Here is a 12,889-nt window from a genome sequence, read left to right on the forward strand (position 1 = left end):
TGCTAGTCTATCTACCTGACCTGTTTCTCTATTCTGACAATTTGCTATCTGCTCTAGGGCTCACCCAAATTTCACTCTACTAGAGGGTTCTTGCTAAGTGTTATCTTGATTCTATTCCTATCTTAATCCTCCCTAGCTATGCCTGTGTCTAGCCACTGAGTTGATTTTGCCTTTGTTAGCATCCGTACGGAGAGTAATTTTTGCTTTAGCAATTTTACCAATGCCTCTGCACCCCAATGACATTTGTTATGTTTAATTTGTAGAACTTCTCTCATTATCAAGGGGGTTAACACTATTTGTCTTTGTGTAGTTACATACCACTCTTCTGAATTCTTTTGTGCATTTAGCAAATGTCCCAATTTCTCATCTTCTATTGAATATTTCAGTTTTGGAGGCAAATTAAATTTAGATACATTAGCTTTCATAGTTATCAATGCCATTGTTGTTTGCACTTCTCGAGTAGCATGTCGGGCTGTCCAGTCTGCTTTTTGATTTTCCTCACAAATTTTGGAGTTTCTTGATTGGTGTGCTTTACAGTGTATAATTGCTACTTCTTCAGGTTTTTGTATTGCTTTTATCAATTGCAGGACTACATCTTGATGTTTAATGTGAGTATCTTGAGAAGACAGTAGTCTTCTTTCTTTCTACAGTGCTCCATGTACATGTACTACTCCAAAAGCATACTTTGAGCTAGTCCATATGTTTACCGTTTTCCCTTTACTCAATTTTAGTGCTCTGGTTAAGGCAACCAGTTCTGCCCTCTGGGCAGATGTATTCGGTGATAAAGCTTTTTGCCTTCACTATTGTATTGACTGTTGTTACCGCATATCCAGCATATCTGGTCCCGTTCTCCACGAAGCTGCTTCCATCTGTGAATAGCTCCCATTCTGGTTGCTCTAGCAGATGTCTTTCAGGTCTTCTCTTGCCGAATAGGTGTACTCTATTACTTCTATACAGTCATGCTCTAATGAGCCTTCCTCAGTTGTGATACCTAGGAACAAAGCTAGATTCAAGAGGTTAGTTGCCTTTAGTGTGACATCATCCTGCCCAGTCAGGATTACCTGGAATTTCATCATCCTGCTTGGCGATAGCCAATGGCCCCCCTTTTGTTCTAAAACAGTGGTTAACCATATGTGGCATGTAGACATTTATGTGTCTACCCATCGTGAGTTTCCTAGCTTCTTGTATCAGCATCACAGTGGCTGCAACTGCCCGCAGGCATGAAGGCCATCTGGCACTCACGTTGTCAAGTTGTTTGGAAAAGCAGGCTACCAGCCTTTTCCAGCTTCCCAAAGGTTGGGTCAGCACTCCCAGTGCTAGGTGTAGTCTTTATGCACAAACAGGTGAAAATCTTCAGATAAATCAGGCAATCCTAACGCTGGAGCAGTTGTCAATGCCTCCTTCAGTTTGGGGAAGGCCTCCTTCTGTGGTTTGCCCCAGGTAAACGGCTGCATCTTCTGGGTTTCATACAGGGGTTTTGCAATTAGTCCATAGTCCATGATCCACAGGTGTCACCACTCTGTCATCCTAAGGAAATCTCGCAGCTCATGCAGGTTCTGGGGTTGTGAAATAGCACAAATAGCTTGAATATGATTAGTACCCAGCTTACACTGCCCCTGTGAGATTTCACATCTCAGGTAAATCACAGTTTGTCGAGCAATTTGTACCTTTTCTTTAGACACCTTATATCCTCCCATTCCCAGTCGATTTAAAATTTCAATTTTTACCTTTATGCAGGTTGTTTTCTCTTCTGTAGTTGTCAGTGTATCATCAACATACTGTAACAGCAGGTATTGTTTTCTGGTACGTGCCATTCTCGGTCCAAATCTCCAGCTCCTTCGCCAGCTGACTTCCAAATAGTGTTGGACTGTTCTTGTATCTTTGTGGGAGTCGTGTTCAGGTGAGCTGAGTTTTCCTTCTGTTTTCTGGACTTTCCCATTCAAAGACAAACAGTTTCCTACTTTCTTTGTCAAGGGGTATGCAGAAAAAGGCAATTACAGTAAACCATTTCTATTTCTCTTTTACGGATGTTAACAATGTGCAAGGATTAGCTACCACTGGGTAAATATCTTTAGTTATTACATTTATTGCTCTCAAATCATGTACTAGTCTGTGTTGGTCAACACAGAAATTTGGGCTCTAGTGTTAACTACAGAAGTAATAGGTGCACGTTTAGGACCCACTATTGCTGTAATCAGTATGTCTCTAGTTTTGTTATTTCTAGTATTTTAAACACAACCAACCTCTGCCTCTCTGCTCACCCATGAGAGGCAGAGTTACCAGTTTCCCTGATTCTAAGGCTGTTTGGGCTCCGCTCCCAGAAGCTGAGAAGGAGACTGCTTTGGCTCACAGCCCAGAGCCTGTGGAGGTGTGCTGGGTTGTACAGTGGGGGCATTTGATACAATGAACTTGGGACAGTGCCAATTAGAAACTACTTTACTCAACTTTTAAGTGATAAGCCATGCATTACCTTTCTGGGGACCCCCTTCTTTATCTCTAGAGACCACCAATACTGGTGGTTAGAGATTTGTTTTCCCTTTTCTGTGTTTTCGTTAAGAGAAGTAATGTATCTAACACCCTTTGCTTTCTCTGATTTTTCTTCTGGGATTTTTACAGATCCATAATTTCTACTGTAATTAATTAGCTCTTTTGCAACTTTTCTCCATGTCCACATTTTATGGTTTGTAGCAGGAGAATACAATTTTGAACCTGTTGGCTGAGAGGGGGTGGTGAAGGAAGTAAATTCAGGATCAGTGGAACCAAGTCAATCAGTCATGTTCTCAAGAAATCTATCTAGTCTGTCCACAGGCGTTATAGCTGCTATGGTTTTTTTTGGAGGAAAATTTCTGTAGGTTTAAGTGATTCTGGAAGGCCTTGAATTAAAGGGGTCATAATTTCAGTTTTCACAGGTAACAACATTGGTGATTCATAACAATTAATAGCAATTAATTTTCTTTTGTGTATCATTTTCAAGCAGACAGCATTGTGAATAATTTTCAGTAGTTGGTCAGGGGTACTCACTATAGCTATAGGGCCCCCCTCTTTCCAAGGGGTTAAGCCCCTCTGCCCAATAAGCTGCGTGCTGAGTTAGGGACCATGGGTTACGTCTGTCTCCTGTTGTTAAGAAGACTCCATGTCCCCAGTACTCACTGGATTCCCGCTCTCTCAACTGAATTTGATCACCTCCAGTGAGAGACACTTGGAATAAGTATTCTGTCTCTGACTCATGAGGGAGACGCCCGTACTCCCTTTTTTTCTCTTTTTTTTTCTTTTTTTTTCCTTTTTTCTATTTTTAGTGGTTGTGTGCAGGTCAAGATCCTTATCATTGATATAATTATATTCTGTTTTGTTTTAATTAGAGGTTTCAAACTAGGACGGCAGTGTTTCCCACAATTTTATCCAAGTTAGCTCTTTTTGAGGTTAAATTTGATTAATGAGAGGGGTTTCCCTCTCTTGTTTCTTTTAGCAAGTCAGCATTTTTGAATTTTTATCATAGAGGGCTGCTCGCAACAGATTGATCTTATTCCTTTCTTCATCCAATTGTTTTTGCAAAATTTTAACTAGGTTTTGGAGGGAGTCTATTATAGTTCTTTCCTCACTTCTTCACTTACAGCGAGTTTCTATAGCTGCTGTAAGACAAGCTCCCAAAACTGAGCAGAGTACAGTTTTATTTTTGCCCAGTTTAAATTTTGTTTCATATTGTAATGAACATACTCTATCAATCACATTTTCCAAATTAAACCAATTATTGAGCACCAACTTTTCCTTCCCGGAGAAGGTCTGGCATTGTGTTTTGCGAACAGAGCATAACATGCATAAAATGCAGTTTTAACTTGCGCACTGCAGTTTTCAGTCATTTTTACAAAGGGAAAAACCACTACAGGGAGGTATAAACTTAAATTATGCACACAAACACAGCTTTTCACTTCCCTGTATGGGTGAAAAGACCAAATCTGCTTGGGAGGCACTCCTTCAGTTTAAAATTCTCGTTGTCTCTTCGCTACACCAAGCAGTCAAAATTCATGCACACAACAAGAAAAACAGTCCCGCCCTTTTGCACTAAGAGAGCCCTCAAGCAAGTGTAGGGTGCTTTCCACCTCTGTGTGCGCAGTTTGCGGGAAATTCGAGTTGCCCAAATCAAAGTAAAAGCACCTTACCTCTTCTCCCGGGGACGTTGTGAGCAGCAGAGATGGTCGCAGCCGATGGGCTCTCCGAGAATCCCACGGTGCCAGCTGGAGCGTGATCGGGTTGCGAGCTCGCTCAGCAGCACTCACAAGGTCCCATCTAGGGTCGCCAAAATGTTAGAGTTCAGGAACACACATAATCACGGAATGAGTATATGAAGGCGCTTTATTGAAGAGCTCTGGGTGTCAGGGGTACGCATACCCAAATCTGACGCGACTTGGTTTTGAGTTGAGCATGTTTTTATACTCTATCGTTATATAACTTCCTTGTTAATTATTAAACTTACATTGTTCTGTTGTATGCATTGATTTTACCCAAGCATGGATTTCTCGTGATCCCCCCAAACTCCTAACATAGTTTCTCATGATTATTTAAACAATAATTATATCTAATCACATCTAACAATTATATAATTATATAATTTATCATATACTGACTACACAGGTGCAGTTTCACATGCTCTTAGCAAGCACAATGCCTAACATCTCCCAGGGCCTACTTTTAACACTTTTCCCAGGGCTTGCCAAGCCTAACTTTCTTTCTAATTCCCCAAATTTTCTATGATTTTAAAATCTTTTGCTATCAGTGGTGCCCGCATCATGGGTTATGCGATAGATGAGAGGGAGAGAAAGAGAGAGAGAGAGAGAGAGAGAAAAAGAGAGAGAGGCAAAGTAAAGAGGGAAAAAGGGGGGTTATAGCTACCAACGGACGAGACGGGTTGTCGCTAGAGGACACAAAATGATTCACATGAACACCTCTCACTGTCAGAATAAAAAATTGTCCCTGTATTCTCTGACTCCAGTATTTATAGATTCTAGACAATGACCAGGGATTGGATAATCAAGTTACCACCCTCCCAAGCACACTGGTCATGAGAAATGTCCATCAAAAGATGTTTCTTAGAAGGAATGTGATAAACAACTTATGTTTATGTTACTTTAATGGGAAAGTAACTAAAACTGTGAAAACATTATCAGAAGGCTTCAATTTCCAGGATGACAATGGGGGTCACCAATGTCTTCTTCTGTGGGGAGATCTCTCTCAGAAAGTAACTTAGAAAAGTCACTTTTATAGTCTGTTTCAAAGCGAGGGGCAGTTGGCCAAAAGGTGGGGAGATTTATTGACTATTGTGGTGAAACTCGTTGCTCTGAGAAGTAGGTGCAAGGTACAGAGCAGGCCACTCTTCACAAGTCCCTGCTCACCAGCAGGAATTAAGGCAGTGTACTGTGGCAGTACAGCAAACACCTGCAAACAATCACTATTCTGGTGTAGGTCGAGCACACCTGCAAACAATCACTTAGCAAGCATCCACCTCCACCAGGCCAGAACCCCTGCACAAAGTCCCCTGGGGTCTTCAGAGTCTTAGTCTCTGTTCTTGCAATGGTCGTGAGGCAGATAAGGGAAACTTCAGACCGTCTCTTACAGACCACCCCATGACTCACGATCATCATCAAGAGGGTTCCTTCATAGTGTTGTTGCAAAGTCTTCAGGTCTCGTCAAAGTTTGGTAGCATACCCTGGAAAACAGAGACAGAAAATCAGACAGAAAAAGAAAAGCTGGAAAAAGATAAGGGAAAGGAAAAAGGAAAAACAAAAGCAAATAATCAATTTTCAATTAAAATATACATTCAATTTCTTATTACAAAGAATTAGCAATTTCAATTAATCCAATACAATCAAAATAAGCAATGTCAGTCAATTTCATTATCACAAGGGCCAATTTGTTGTCTGTCTCATGTGAATAACCTCAGGGGTGCCTACAGAGAATGCAATATTGACTAAGTTGTGTACATTCATTATAGATGTCAATTGTGTTAACCGTTTCATCATTTTCCAATTCATAATATGTGGTATTGCCGATAAAACAAAATCAACCAAAACTAAAATCAGGAGAAAAATGATGGGATGACATAATTTTTCCAGGCTACCTGTAGCCGTAGGCAACCACCCAAAAAGAGTATCCCACCATCAGTGCTTGGCATCTTTCTTTACTCTTTCCAAAACACAATGTATTTCTTTCACATGGTGATGAACAGTTACTAAGGTTTTCTGTCCATTTTTCTTGATCTTTTCCAAAACTTCAATTAAATCGTGGTGAAGCAACAATTGTTTTAGCAGAGTGAGGTTCATCCCAATAGGAGTAGGCAATAAATGGTAGATTAGTGTGTAATTAGACTGTAAAAGGTGATAAGAAGTTGCTAGGACTACATAAGAAAAATCACATCCTGCAATCTTAGTAAAATTACAAACACACAAATTTGAATGCTTTTTGTATTCACTACCGAATTTTCTATAAGTACACTATCACAGTCAGTTCTCAAGCATGCACATCCATGGCCTATATACACAAGTACTGATTCAGAAGACTCGTTAGGATTTATTTCAAAGTTGCAGATATTTTGTTCTGTGTCCAAGCAAATATCTTGAGCTCTGATTTCATTACTTTCACAGATAAACCCTTGTTGTTCCTGGACAATACAATTTTCCAAATGCCACTTCTCACTAATTTAACAGGCCCATTCCCTATGCTCAGAAGAATAGAGAATAACTGTCGCTGTAGGGCACGAAATGATTCACATGGACACGGCTTAATGTATGATAAGGAAAAAGAGCCTTTTATTTTTGTGACTCCAGTATTTATAGATTCTCGACAATGACCAGGGATTGGATAGTTAGGTTACCACCTTCCCAATCACACTGGTGGTGAGAAACGTCCATCAAAAGATGTTTCTCTGAAAGAATATATAAACATCTATGTTTATAGTTACTTCACTGGGAGAGTGGCTAGAAACTATGAAAACAAGACCAGAAGGTTTAATTTTCAGGGTGACATCTCACCGTTTTTTCTTTAAAAAAAGAAAGAGAAAACAAAGAAAAGAAAAATGAACAGAGAAACAAACAGTATTTTAAACAATCAAAAAGGGAAAATAATTGAGAAAATAATTTTCTAGACAATCAGAAGGCTTTAGTTTCAGGGTGATATCTCACCCTTTCTCCATTACAAAAGATAAAAATGGAAACGTGTCAAGCATCAGTGTCTGCTTGTGGGTGGGCCACTGGGGTGATCACTCATGTCATCTGCATCTGAGTCATCATCCAATGGCCCATCCATTTGATGACTTTCAATTTGGTCACAGTCTCCAACCCGCTCGTCGGCTGGATGCTGCCTTTGCGGTTGCAGGTCAGGATGAATGCACTTTGCAGGTACCCAGCATACCCCAGTATCTGTGGATACACATGCATACCCACGCCCTGAAGTGATAAGGTCATGGGGACCTTCCCACTGTTTGGTGACCAAATTCCTCACTCGAACCTTCGCCTGAGGCTGATGTGACTCATCCGAAGCCTGCAATGAAAGGTGATGGTTCAACATGACCGGGTTATTTGAGTTCTATGGCACTGTGAGGTGAATGAGGGTATATAAAGCTTTTTCCAACCAACTGTGCGGGGTCTCACCCTGCATTCCCTGTTTTTGCTTCTGTAGAACTCGCTTTAGTGTACCATGAGCACATTCTACAATAGCTTGACCTGTCAGAGAATGAGGGATACCAAACTTGTGACACACCCCACAACTGCAAGAACTGCCGCACCTTCTGAGAGGCGTAAGCAGGACCATTATTGGTCTTCACAGCAGAAGGTATGCCTAAAACAGCAAAGGCCTGCCTCCAGTGGGCAATGACATCATGGGTCTTTTCTCCTGTGTGAGCGGAAGCCCATATTGCAGAGGAGAAAGTGTCCACACTGACATGCACATACCAGAGCCAACCAAACTCGGCAACTTGGGTGACATCCGTCTGCTAAAGCTCCAAGGCCCTAAGGCCTCTGGGGTTTACCCCTGATGGCAAAGGTGCAGCAAGCGCATGACAGTCGTCACAAGACTCAACAATGTCATGGGCCTCAGTTGATGTCAGCTGGAACTGCTTCTGCAAAGTATGTGCGTTCTGGTGGAAAAACCCATGCGATGCTTTAGCCTGCTTGAGCGTGTCAGGCTGAGGTGCAACCCATGCTGGGTTAGCCAACTTGTCATCCCTCGCGTTACCTTTTGCAATGAACCCTGGCAAATTGGTATGACTCTTCATATGCAGGATGTAGTATGGATGCACCCGGGCCTGAATGGCACACCACAAAGTCTTCAGCAAATGAAACAAGGCAGGATTGCTGACCTCCTTCAAAACTGAATGACCCAACCGCTGGGCTATGTCAGCCACATAGGTGGAACCCGTGACCAGATTGAAAGGTTCCTAGGAAAATTTCTGAAATGCCATGACAGCAGCCCGTAATTCCACCAATTGGGCCGAACGCTCCTCATGACTCTCCAGAACCTGCCACTCAGATCCGTCCTTCCAGGTAGCAATGACCTTCCCAGTCCTCCCCAAACCATCAGTAAAGATGGTGGGTCGTTGTACAGGTCCTGACTATTTTTTGGCTGCAAAGAAATTTCAGTGAATTTTGCCACTTGCAATAGCTTGTGGCTGGGCAGATGATAAGTGATCTTCCCACAAAAGTTTTCCAGAGGACTTTGCAGAGAAATACTGTTTGCAAAGCTCCAGTCAAAGTCCTCCCGTGGTACCGGGAGCACAATCTTTGCAGGATCCACACCCATCAATTGCAAACACCGTTGCCAGCATTTGACTATCAAGTGAGCTATCAGCTCAAACAATGCAGTTTCCGTCTTCTGCGGCTGATGGGGCAGGAAGACCCATTCCAGGGCATGCAAGTGATTGGACCATTCATCATTCCATTGGCCAATGATACCTGTGGGATGCAAATCTGGAGTGGTAATGAAAAGAGTGACATCAATGGAAGGATCAATGTGATAGACCTGACGAGCAGAAACTGCTCGCTGAATCCCCTCCAGCTGCTGTTGGGCCTCCGGGGTCAGCGTCCGAGGCGACTTCAAATCAGACTCTCCCTTCAACAGATCAAACAAGGGAGACAGCTGTGCCGTGGTCAGTCCCAAACAGGGACGCAACCAAGTGTCAACACCCACCAACTTTTGGACATCATTCAGTGTCTTCACTGAATGCACAAATCGCACCTCTTGATGTTGGACTGTTCGTTCCAAAATTTTGACCCCCAAATACTTCCAAGGAGGTTGTTGCTGAACCTTTTCTGGAGCTACTTGCAGCCCATGATAGTACAAGGCAGCGATCAGCTGAGGCTGTATTTGCAGGAAGTCATCTTGGGTGGGTGCAGCCACCAAGATGTCATCCATATAGCTATAGAGATGAGCATCAGAAAACTGCTGGTGAACTCCAGACAGGGCTCAAGCCATATATCATTGGCAAATGGCAGGCAAATTCCACATGCCTTGTGGCAAAACCCTCTATTGATATCTCTGTGCAGGCTCAGCATTATTGACAACTGGCACCGAGAAGGCAAATTTCAGTCTGTCATCAGGATGCAAAGGAGTTGTAAAGAAACAATCCTTCAGATCCACAATGAGGACTGGCCAACCAGCGGGAACCATGGTGGGTGATGGCATACCAACCTGCAATGTCCCCATGCTTTCCATCACAGCATTAACTTTCTGGAAGTCTTGCAGCAACCTCCATTTCCCAGACTTCTGCTTGATACAGAAAACAGGAGTGTTCCAGGGACTGGTTGAAGGCTCCAGATGACCCTGGTCCAACTGTTCTTGCACCAAATCACGGAGGGCGACTAGTTTATCATGAGGGAGGGGCAACTGGTTCTCCCAAATGGGTTTGTCCACCAGCCACCATATAGGAGGCGTCAGACAGTTTGCACCTTCCAGCACAGGAGCCCCCATCAAAAATCCATCCCAATATGCACTCCCCATGCAGCTAGAACATCCCTGCCCCAGAGTTATCCATGAGTCCTTTGTAACGTACGGCCAAACCATGACCGTGTCTCCCTCTGGGTTTGTGATGAACACGGGCCTCCGGCTCACATAGCATTGCACTGCTCCTGTCAACCCTGCGACAGACGTCCACATCAGTTCCAACGGCCACTCCGGGGGCCAGTTGTCAAACCTGACAATCATGATGTCCGCACCAGTGTGAAGAAGTCCGCGGAGGCTAACCTTTGACGGTGTCTCACCAGGGATGGACAGGGTGCAGACCTGCTCAGGACGATCTCTGGCCGTCAGGACAGCTGTTCAATGAACCTGAGGTGCCCCAGTGGACCCGAAGCCGCCATCTCCTTGCAGCCGGTTCTCAGCCCTGCAAACACAAGACTTAAAAGGCACAAACTGAGCAAGTCTGGTTCCCGCAGGGATAGTGACGGGGGGGTGAGCATGGAAACCATGGCATAAATCTGCCCCGTGAAATCTGAATTGATGACTCCCAGGTGCACAATGATGCCCTGAGTAGTGGTACTAGATCTCCCCACAAGAAGAGCACTCATGCCCTCACCCACTGGACCAAAAGCATCCAAAGGAACCCTGTATATCCTGCAAGAGTCTAAGGCAACCATGTCTGCTGTGCAGACATCAAGGCCTGCTGAGCCACAGGTGCTGGCTATGAGCTGGCCAAGCAAACATCCATCGGCTCCAGGGTGTGAAGAGAAGCTTGTGTCTGAGCACGTCTCTCCATCGCGCTCTGCTTCCCATTTCCCGAGCCCAACAAAGGCTGACCATTGGCATGGAATTTCGCCTTGCACACATTTGCTGCATGATTGGGTTTTCCACACAGAGCACAGAAAAACAAGGGAGTTGATACCCCCTGCGCTTTCTTATTTTGCTTCTTGCTGGCCTGAGCATTTCCCTGCTGCTGCTGCCCACGCTGCGGCTTCACCCAAGTCAGCCGCAGAACGGCAGCCACAGTAGGCAGCTCATCAGCAGCAACACCTGCCTGTACACAAGCTTGAGCCATTTGCGGCAGTGAGGGATCACCAGGAAGCATCCCAATGATTCTCCGACACAGCATTACAGTTAGACCTCACGAGGTTTTTGAGCACGAGCTGTCTCACCTCGCAATCCTGCACCTGCCTCTCTACAGAAGCAGTCAGCCGATTCGCAAATCGCAGAAAAGATTCGTCAGCCTGCTGGACAACAGTCGCAAAAGGCTCCTTCGGGGAGGCTAGTTCTATGGTCCACACTAATGCTGCCATGCCCGTCTCCTTGCATTGCTCGAGCACAAGAGGGTCAAGGCCAACCTGCCTATTAACGTCAGCAAAGCCGTCCGTGCCCAGCAGAGCATCAGATCCAATCACATGCCTGGGATCCTGCTGACCCAAGGCAGTATTCTGCTGTACCACTCGATATGCCAACTGAGCCCATTGCGATTCAAAAAATATCATATTCAACTGGCTGAAAAAGAACACGGGCTAAACTCTGGATATCATAAGGCACCAAGACATCACCAACAAGACCTCGAAGGGCCTGCATAACTTCACTTGACCCTAAGCCATGTTTCTCAGCCATCTTCCAGAGATTTGCCAAGGCTTTCCAGGATAATGGCAGATGGTTTCTCTGAGTCGCACCCTGAAGCACAGGGAATGCCTGATAACCATCCAGAAGGATGGCCTCGCCTGCTACGTCCTGTCTCACGGAATTCCCCGAGACAGGGCCAGGCACCTGGCCGGAAGACATCGCAACAGCGCTCGACGGCACAGCTGTCATAGCACCAGCAGAATCAGAGGAGTTGTCCCCGCCTTCCAGGGGGCTGTGCCCGGAATTGCAACCAGCCAGCTCGTCAACCTTGGCCTTCACCGCCTCCCAAAACCGCGCCTGGTCCCGCAGCCGTACGGTCGTCTGGCAGGGGGTAAAGTCCATAGGCCAGCTGAAGAAGCCCCACCAGCCCAGGGCCCTTTGCCCCTGGGGGCCATTGGCTTCTTGACGGCTGTATCACCGTCCGTGCCAAGAGTAAACAACGCAGGGCCCGTATCTGCCGCGGCCGACGCAGCCGTGAGAGATGGCAGCGACACCCCCACCCCAGCTGCGGGCCTGGGCGGTGCCCGGGAACATGAGGCGGGACGGGGTGGAGCCAGCTTGGCACTGCCCTCCCCCAGTGCAGGGGAACAGCGAAGCGCAAGGAGGGGCGCAGCTCGCAAAGCCATGGCACCACCCTGCCTTGCTTCCAGGGACTGTCCCAGGCTCGCAGGAGGGGAGCACCGCACCACAGAACCAGCAGAATCCAGCCCGGCATCTGTGCCGCAGTCGGCACTCCCCCCCACACCCAACAAATCTAGCGCAGGAGAGGCGTGCGGCATCGCCCCCAATAGGGTTCCACCGGTGACGCAAAACCCAGTAGCCGGCACGGGCTGCTCTGCGCAGAGCGGCACGGACGCCTCGCCCACTGGGACAGGGTTCGAGAGAAAGTCAACCAAACCCCTGTCCTCCAGGACGGTGCCTACCTGTGCACATGTAGCAATCAATGCGGAGCCTGGGCCTGCCCTGTCAGCCCCTGTGGGATATGGCACAGCCCTGCCACAATGAGGACACGGAATCATCCCTGACTCAGTCTCCAGGGGCGGCTCGGGCCCCTGCTCTGGCAGCTTCCCCTCCCCTTAAGCCGGAAATGCACACAAGGAAGGCGACCCCCCCCCCCTCGCTTCCGCCTCCTTGGCACTGGGTGAGGCGGGGCCACGCCCATCAGCTCCGCGGAGCCCCCGAGAGCCTGGTGGTTGGGGCCCAACTCTCTGGGTGCCCCAGCAACCTCAGGGGAGCCGACCTTGGAATCCTAGACACAGCCCTCCCCTAGCTCCGCATCACGGAGGGAAAGGGAGAACTCTGCCCTGCTCCC

At 46.3% G+C, this 12,889-nt stretch overlaps 1 long non-coding RNA gene across 2 annotated transcripts; it reads right to left on the reverse strand.

The window, feature by feature from the left end:
• Nucleotides 1–3,365: 3,365 nt before the first annotated feature.
• LOC131591670 (uncharacterized) lies at nucleotides 3,366–12,629 on the reverse strand. Of its 2 annotated transcripts, none has more exons than XR_009280443.1 (3): nucleotides 12,501–12,629; nucleotides 10,228–10,366; nucleotides 3,366–5,701 (listed from the first exon to the last, which is right to left on the reverse strand). It is a non-coding gene; the product is annotated as an uncharacterized LOC131591670 (long non-coding RNA). The 2 variants fall into 2 exon arrangements; XR_009280442.1 differs by having other exon boundaries at nucleotides 9,676–10,366.
• Between the last annotated feature and the right edge of the window lie 260 nt (nucleotides 12,630–12,889).

The sequence above is a fragment of the Poecile atricapillus genome, chromosome W (assembly GCF_030490865.1).
Source record: "Poecile atricapillus isolate bPoeAtr1 chromosome W, bPoeAtr1.hap1, whole genome shotgun sequence".
Lineage (NCBI taxonomy): Eukaryota > Metazoa > Chordata > Aves > Passeriformes > Paridae > Poecile > Poecile atricapillus.